Source organism: Ictidomys tridecemlineatus, chromosome 13 (genome assembly GCF_052094955.1).
Source record: "Ictidomys tridecemlineatus isolate mIctTri1 chromosome 13, mIctTri1.hap1, whole genome shotgun sequence".
NCBI classification, from domain to species: Eukaryota; Metazoa; Chordata; class Mammalia; order Rodentia; family Sciuridae; genus Ictidomys; species Ictidomys tridecemlineatus.
Window position 1 is genome coordinate 78184759 of NC_135489.1, and position 6995 is coordinate 78191753.

The window sequence follows — 6995 nt, forward strand, 5'->3', positions numbered from 1 at the left end:
TCTAAATTTTACACTTTTATTAGAGATTGCTAGGTTAAACCCTAATTAGAAAAAATGTTTTAGGTGAAAGATAATTGTTTATGATCTGACTCTTCTCCTATAAGATTGTGCTAGAAAAGCCCTGGGCAAACTTTCATAATGTATCAATTTAATAATAAAATTTCCAATAATCAACTTTATTTGTTCATTAATCATTACATTTCTTCATTTTATATGTGGAATAATGGATTAAAATTCTACTATTGCTACTGATATTTTGATATATACAATGTAAACTCCTCTCAATATCATAAAGTCTATATATAACAAACGAAAATCTATCATCATAGTGAGTGGAGAAAAACGGAAAACATTTTCTCTAAAATCAAGAACAAGACAAGTATGTCCACTCTCACCTTTCTTATTCAATATTGTTCTTGAAACTCTAGCAGAGCAATCAGGCAAGAGAAGGAAATTAAAGGAACACCAATAGGAAAAGCAGTAGTCAAGTTATTTCTGTTTGTTTATTACATAATACTATACTTCAAAGACTCAACAAACACCACCAGAATACTGTATCTAGGTGGATTTATCTGTCATCTTATAAATAAACTAAGAAAAGTTTCAGTATAAAAGATTAACATAGAAAAATCAATAGCTTTTCTATACTCCAATAAGGATTCTGCTGAGAAAGAATTCAGGGAAACAATTCCATTCACAATAGACTCAAAAACCTAAAATCCTTGGAATAAATCTAACAAAGAAGGTGAAAGAACTGTGCAGTGAATATTATCACTGAAGAAAACAAATTGAAGGAGACTTTAGAATATGGCAATACTTCCCGTGTTCCTGGATTGGCAGAATTAATATTTTCAAAATGGCATGTTCCCAAAAGCTATATACAGATTTATCATAATCCCCATCAAAATTCCACAGCTATTCTTCACAGAAGCATAAAAAACAATCTTAAATTTCATATGGCAAAATAAAAGAACTAGAATAGCCAAAGCAATTCTAAGCAGTAAGAGTAATGCTTAGGACGTCACAATAACTGATCTGAAATTATACTTTAGTATGCTATATTATACTATACAAAGACAACATGGTATTGGCATGAAAACAGTCATGAAATAGAATAGAATACAGAGAGATAAATCCACGTAGATACAGTCATCTGATTCTTGACAAAGATGCCAAAAATATTAAGTGGATGAAAAGAGAGCCTTTTTAACAAATTGTGCTAGGAAAACCCATAGGAGAAGGAAACTAGATCCCAATCTTTCACCTTACACAAAAGTCAATTCAAAGTGAATCAAAGATCTAGGAGTTAATACTCTAATTGCTAGGAACAAAAACAAAAACAAAAACAAAAAGCTCACACCTTAAGAGTCAATTCTACAATATATTAGTGCATACAAGTATTGAATTCCTTAACAAGACTTCTAAAGTTCAAGAAATAAAGCCAAGAATCAATAAGTGGTATGGCATCTAATTAAAAATTTGTTTCACAGCAAAAGAAACAAGAATGTTCAGAGAATATACAAAAATGGGAGAAAATCTTTGGCAACTCCTCCTCTGATGGGATATTTATGTGAAGAATATATAAAGGACTCAAAATCTTAACACCAGAAAAACAAATAACCTAATAAATAAACAGTCAAATTAACTATATGGATATTTATCAAGAAAGAAAGAAAAAGGAAAAGAGAGAAAGAAATACAAGTGGCTAGAAAATGTATGAAAAAAATGTTCAACATTCCTAGCAAACTGGGAAATGCAAATCAAAATTATACTGAGAGTTTACCTCACTCCAATTAGAATGTCAATCCAGAATAGAAATAATAATAAATGCTGTCTAGGATATGTAGGAAAAGGTACACTCTTGGTAGACTGTAAATTAGTAGGACTAATTTGGAAAGCAGGATCAAGATTCCTCAAAAGACCACATATGATACAAACATAAAACCTAGCTATCCCACTCCTTACATATTTATACAAAAGAACTAAAAGCAACATACTACAGTGATATATACATACCAATGTTTATAGCAAGACAATTCACAATAGTTGAGCTATGAAAGCAGTTCAGGTGCCCATCAATAGACATGAATAAAGAAAATGTGTTGTCTATTCACAAAGGAGTTTTAATCAGCCAGAAAGAAGAATGAAATTATGTCATTTTCTGGTAAATGGATGAAACTGAAGAACATTATACTAAGGGACTCAGGAAATCAAATATCAAATGTTTTCTCTCTCATATGGAAGCTAAAAAAAGAGGATAAAAAGAGGATCTCATAAAAGCAGTAAGGAGATCAACAGAATAAAACATAGAGTATAAAAAGTTCTTGAGAATATAATTGTGCAAAACACCAAAACAGGAATAAAAAATGATTATTTACAAATTTATTATTATTATTATTTATAAATTATTTTTAAATTTATTTATAAATGATTATTTATAAATCATTTATAAATTTATTGATGGATCATCAGAAATAAATTTTCTAAAATGGGAATTAAATAAATTTAAATTAACACATCTCAATGTCTGAAAGTCAAATCTTTGTTCTGCATAGAGTATATTAAAGAAGAAAAATTATTGAAAATTACTGTAATTAGCCAACTGTGATTCATAGTGTTTTTACAATTTTTGAAGTTATCCCTCTAGTTACTTGAGGTTAATTAAATTGCAAGAAATTTTCTATTAAAGATAGAATGAAATAGACTTTTTGAAAGAAGGCTCACCATTGTATTTTGTCAAAACTGAAGTTTTCCAACTAACACAGAAAAGAAAATATTTTTTTTAAATGAAAGCATTTTAAATATTAAAACACCTCTATCACTGAAAGAAAAATAATAGATGTCCCTCTACATGTTTCAATTTTTGTGCATGATGCATTTTATAAAATAATTGTTTTACTTTTTCTGCTAATAATTGATACTCACGGACTAAACTGATAATCTGTCCACTACTAAATATTGTACTCATTGTATTAAGCAAATATTGAGAATGCTGTTAAATTTTTTGTAGAGTCTACACAGGAAACCCACTGGTAACTTTTCTTATTAAAACACTTTCATCTTTTACTTACATACCCAGATATCCCTCTACAAAATGTGCTAAAAATATTTCAATAACCTTTGCAAAAAATATTCTTTGATCATGGTTATCTTTAGTTACCTACATTATTAATTATTACAATATAATTACATCAAAACCATTTACACTTTCAATTTCAAATTGTATTACTTCATAATTAACCCATAAGGAGGATGATGTAATTAATTTTCAAAGAAACAATTTCAGTGCATAAAGTTAAGTATCAATTAATATGCATATTAAATTGCCAGTAGATTTTTTAAAAATTAATTTGTTCTCAATCTTTCAGAGCAGTAGAAATTTCATCAGTGTTGTTTCAATGTCAAGTAATTCACAAGTAAAACACAAAGTGAATTTAATTACAATAATCACTAAGAGTATAATTATGATTCTATTTAACATTTCTTATTTGAGTCTTTCTTCTTAATTTTTAAGCTATAATCACAAACAACCTTAAATATGCTGATTTTTCTAAATATAAAATAGTGCTTTAAAATCTATTATTTAGGGGGATATGTAGGATGTACATCTCATTTTTCAGAAAAAATACAGTCTGTGGTGTCCGAATAGTATAGCCAATTTATAGTATAGCCAGTGATATTAATAAAAACACAGAATAGTATGTCTCCTAAAGGACAGACTGCTAAGCAATTTACCCAAATTTCCCCTAAATGTTATATAATATAAAATATGCTTTCTAATGTCAATAGCAATGTAGACAAAACTAACAACTGCAATATCCTCCCCTCTTTATAGTTCCTATGAAAACTTATATTAGCATTAGCTATCTTGCTAAACATACTTTCCATATATTGTAAAGTCCATTATTTACTTAAATATGGATTAAGAGTAGTGTTTTCTTTCCTTTTAGTCTAAGGTAAAATTGATTACATTTCAAACCATCTTTAGTTTCTATGTAGCTGTAAAGTTATTTTTATATGCTTTAATGTAGCATGACAAATGCAAAACAAAAAAGTGGTTATTCTAATAGTCATTAGAATTGTTGAGAAATATTTATTATGATTTTTAATATGTTTTAATAAAAATCATTCACTATGAAAATAACATTTTCTAGATTGGGGAATAGAAATATAACTTTCATTTTTTAAAGATATATAGAGGATAAAAAGCATTGTTTGAATACTAACAGAGAAAAATTCAATCCACATTTATTGCTGGATATTTGAAGTTTCCATGTGGTCTATACTAAAAGAATTAATCAAATTTTGGTGTACAGTGGTTTATAACACCTAGAAAAATCTAGTTTTTTCAATTTTCAAAAAATTGCTCAATATAGAGTTTCCAAAACAATTTTTCTATTTCAGATTCTTTTCTTTTTCATCTCCTCTATTAACTTTAATCACATTTTCAACATGCAGCCAAGAATGAAGCTTTGACAGAAAGCCATAAGTTTACACAGTCAAGCACTGTCAGTTTTCTGCAGTCACAACACTGAGATAAGATGAGAGAGTTAGATATTTTCTTTCTTGTACCCTTCTTGACTTAAATGCAATGAAAACTATTACAAAGATTTGGCCATACCTCAAATTCATTTTCCATAAATCTCTTGAAATTATTGCATTTACTTTTGCTTGGTGTATGGCAAACAAAATCAACTTAGTTCTTCAATTCAATTTCTAAATGCAGAAGTTTAAGAATCACAGTGGTGACAAAATTGGTACATTTGATCATAATACACCTGCTTATGAGAACAGACGTGAACATTAAAAAGAATTCACATTTAACACGGATCATTTGCCACATGGACAAACACTTCTGGTTCATTCAGAGCCAGAATGCTTATATGGTTCTAGAGGAACTCCTTGGCAGAATTTGCTGATTACTCATTAAACAGTTGAACATGTATAGACATTATTTATCTTATAAAGCTTATCCACAGAAAAACAGACACAAAAATGAGGTAAATACTATGGGCAAGATTGTGATTCTTGGAAAAAGGCTAAAAGCTAAAATATATGTTTGGTAAGCTTTTCCTCCTAAGCATGTTTCAAAAGCTGAAAATACTAAGAGCTATAAGGCCACAAAGCTTAACACACATGCATCTTGTCCTCCAGGGAAATGCAGGACACTCTGCTGCACTGCAAAATCTGATCTTTCCCAATAGGCAGTGCCAGCAACACTGCAGCTATCTTTGTCATAGTGGAGACAATGCTTTGATCATTCCTTCTTTTAAATGTGATCTTTGTTCCAAGGCCAGCTGTTTGTTTACATTACGCATGGAATGACACTTTATGGATCCTTAAGTCTCTTACTACCTGCCTTTAAGCTACAGTAATTAACATCAACCCTCTATGAGAATGAGTTGAATTATCTTTCTAAGAAGTCTGTAGTTATAGTTCTCTCAGCTAATCAGAATTTGATCAGAAAACAAATCAAATTCTGACAAAGGGTAAATTCATCCCATTTTCCCCCTCTTCTTTCCCATTCAAATGATCATATTTAGGCACTTAAAACAGGAATGGTATAGCACTCTTCTATTGGCCATTCAGTCAGGCTCCAGCTGCAGTTTCTCTGTGTGCCTCTGTAAAATGCCACTGAAGGTATTCTAAGCTTGAAGCAGAGGCTAAATTTTGGTGGGAGTATTTTGTGGAGGAGTCAATATCTTCTCTTTCATTTGTCAATGTTGTGGTTCAAGTTCTTAAAAAGGTTAGAATTTTGCTAGTCCTTTCTCCATCTCAGCATATTGCTCTTTAAGCCTCTCCATGGTTCTTCTGTGTTTTTCATCCACCTCAGCGTGACAGTGGGGTTGTTCTTTCATGAAATCCTCCCACTGGAGTTGATGCTGTTTCTCAGTAGCTATTAAGTGGTCATGATACGTCTTTCTTCATTCCTGTTCCCTCTGCTAGAGTCTACAGATGGAGTCATTAGATGCTTGCAATCTCTGGAGAACTTCTTTCAAGTTGTCCTGCATCATTTGTCTGCATTTGGGAAGAGTATGTTCATTTGTTTCATGGATCATAGTCTTCCAGTTTTCAAGAACACACATTCTTCAGCAAAGACCAAGTTAATAATTTGAAGAAAAATGTGATCTTAGCAAAGACCACGTTTTTCTTCAAATTATTTTACAAAATAATAACGAGTTTCACCTTCTATAACTGGTCTGTGATCCAAAAGCCTTGAATGAATTTCTCCAAGATCCTTGATAATGATAGTGTTGAGCCCGGGGTCCCCAGCAAGTCCCTTTTCTTGCTGCTGCCGCTACCAGGAACAACCTCACAACCCACAGGGGTCTCTGTCCCTCCTCCACTCATCCTGACTGGCCACTATTTCAGATTCTTAAGAACAAAATGCTCTTTCATGGTCAGACTGTGGAGTGACATCAATTACTTGGAGCACAGAATTTGTTTTCTGAATATTAGTTAGGAGACCAAAACTTTCCAGAGCAATGAATATCAGAAAAGTTTAGGGGATTCACAGAGAAAAAGGGTTTGTGGCCTGGTCAAGAATCCTAAGGAAACCTCAAACTGACTAAGAAAAAACACCAAATATTTATGTATCAATCCCCAAATAATTAAATTATTTCTTGACTATCAAGGCAAGATTTTTTTGTAAAGAGTAACAATAGGTGTTCCTTAGCAGAAACAGACAAAGAGAATAAAAGAAATAGTTTTATTTTTCCTAATCTGCTTTTCATTAGCCAAACATCCAGGCCCATTGCAAAATTAATCAATAATGTGGGATTCTGGATAGATAATTATGCAGAAGAGGTGAAGAGGCTGAGTAGCAAAGCATGTGATGTACCATGGTTCAGCAACAGTGCCTTCTCTATACAGGAAGGGCTACTTCAAAGAGATGATTAAAGCACTATTATAAGACAGCTACCTATATTTTAATTTTAAACTTTCTTTCTCATTTGCTGATGAGCAATGTCCTCTATTCTTAGTTCCATCCTCAT

General features: G+C 31.3%; 1 pseudogene; it reads right to left on the reverse strand.

The window, feature by feature from the left end:
* Positions 1-5841: 5841 nt before the first annotated feature.
* Positions 5842-6351, reverse strand: LOC144370186 (biogenesis of lysosome-related organelles complex 1 subunit 5-like; annotated as a pseudogene).
* Between the last annotated feature and the right edge of the window lie 644 nt (positions 6352-6995).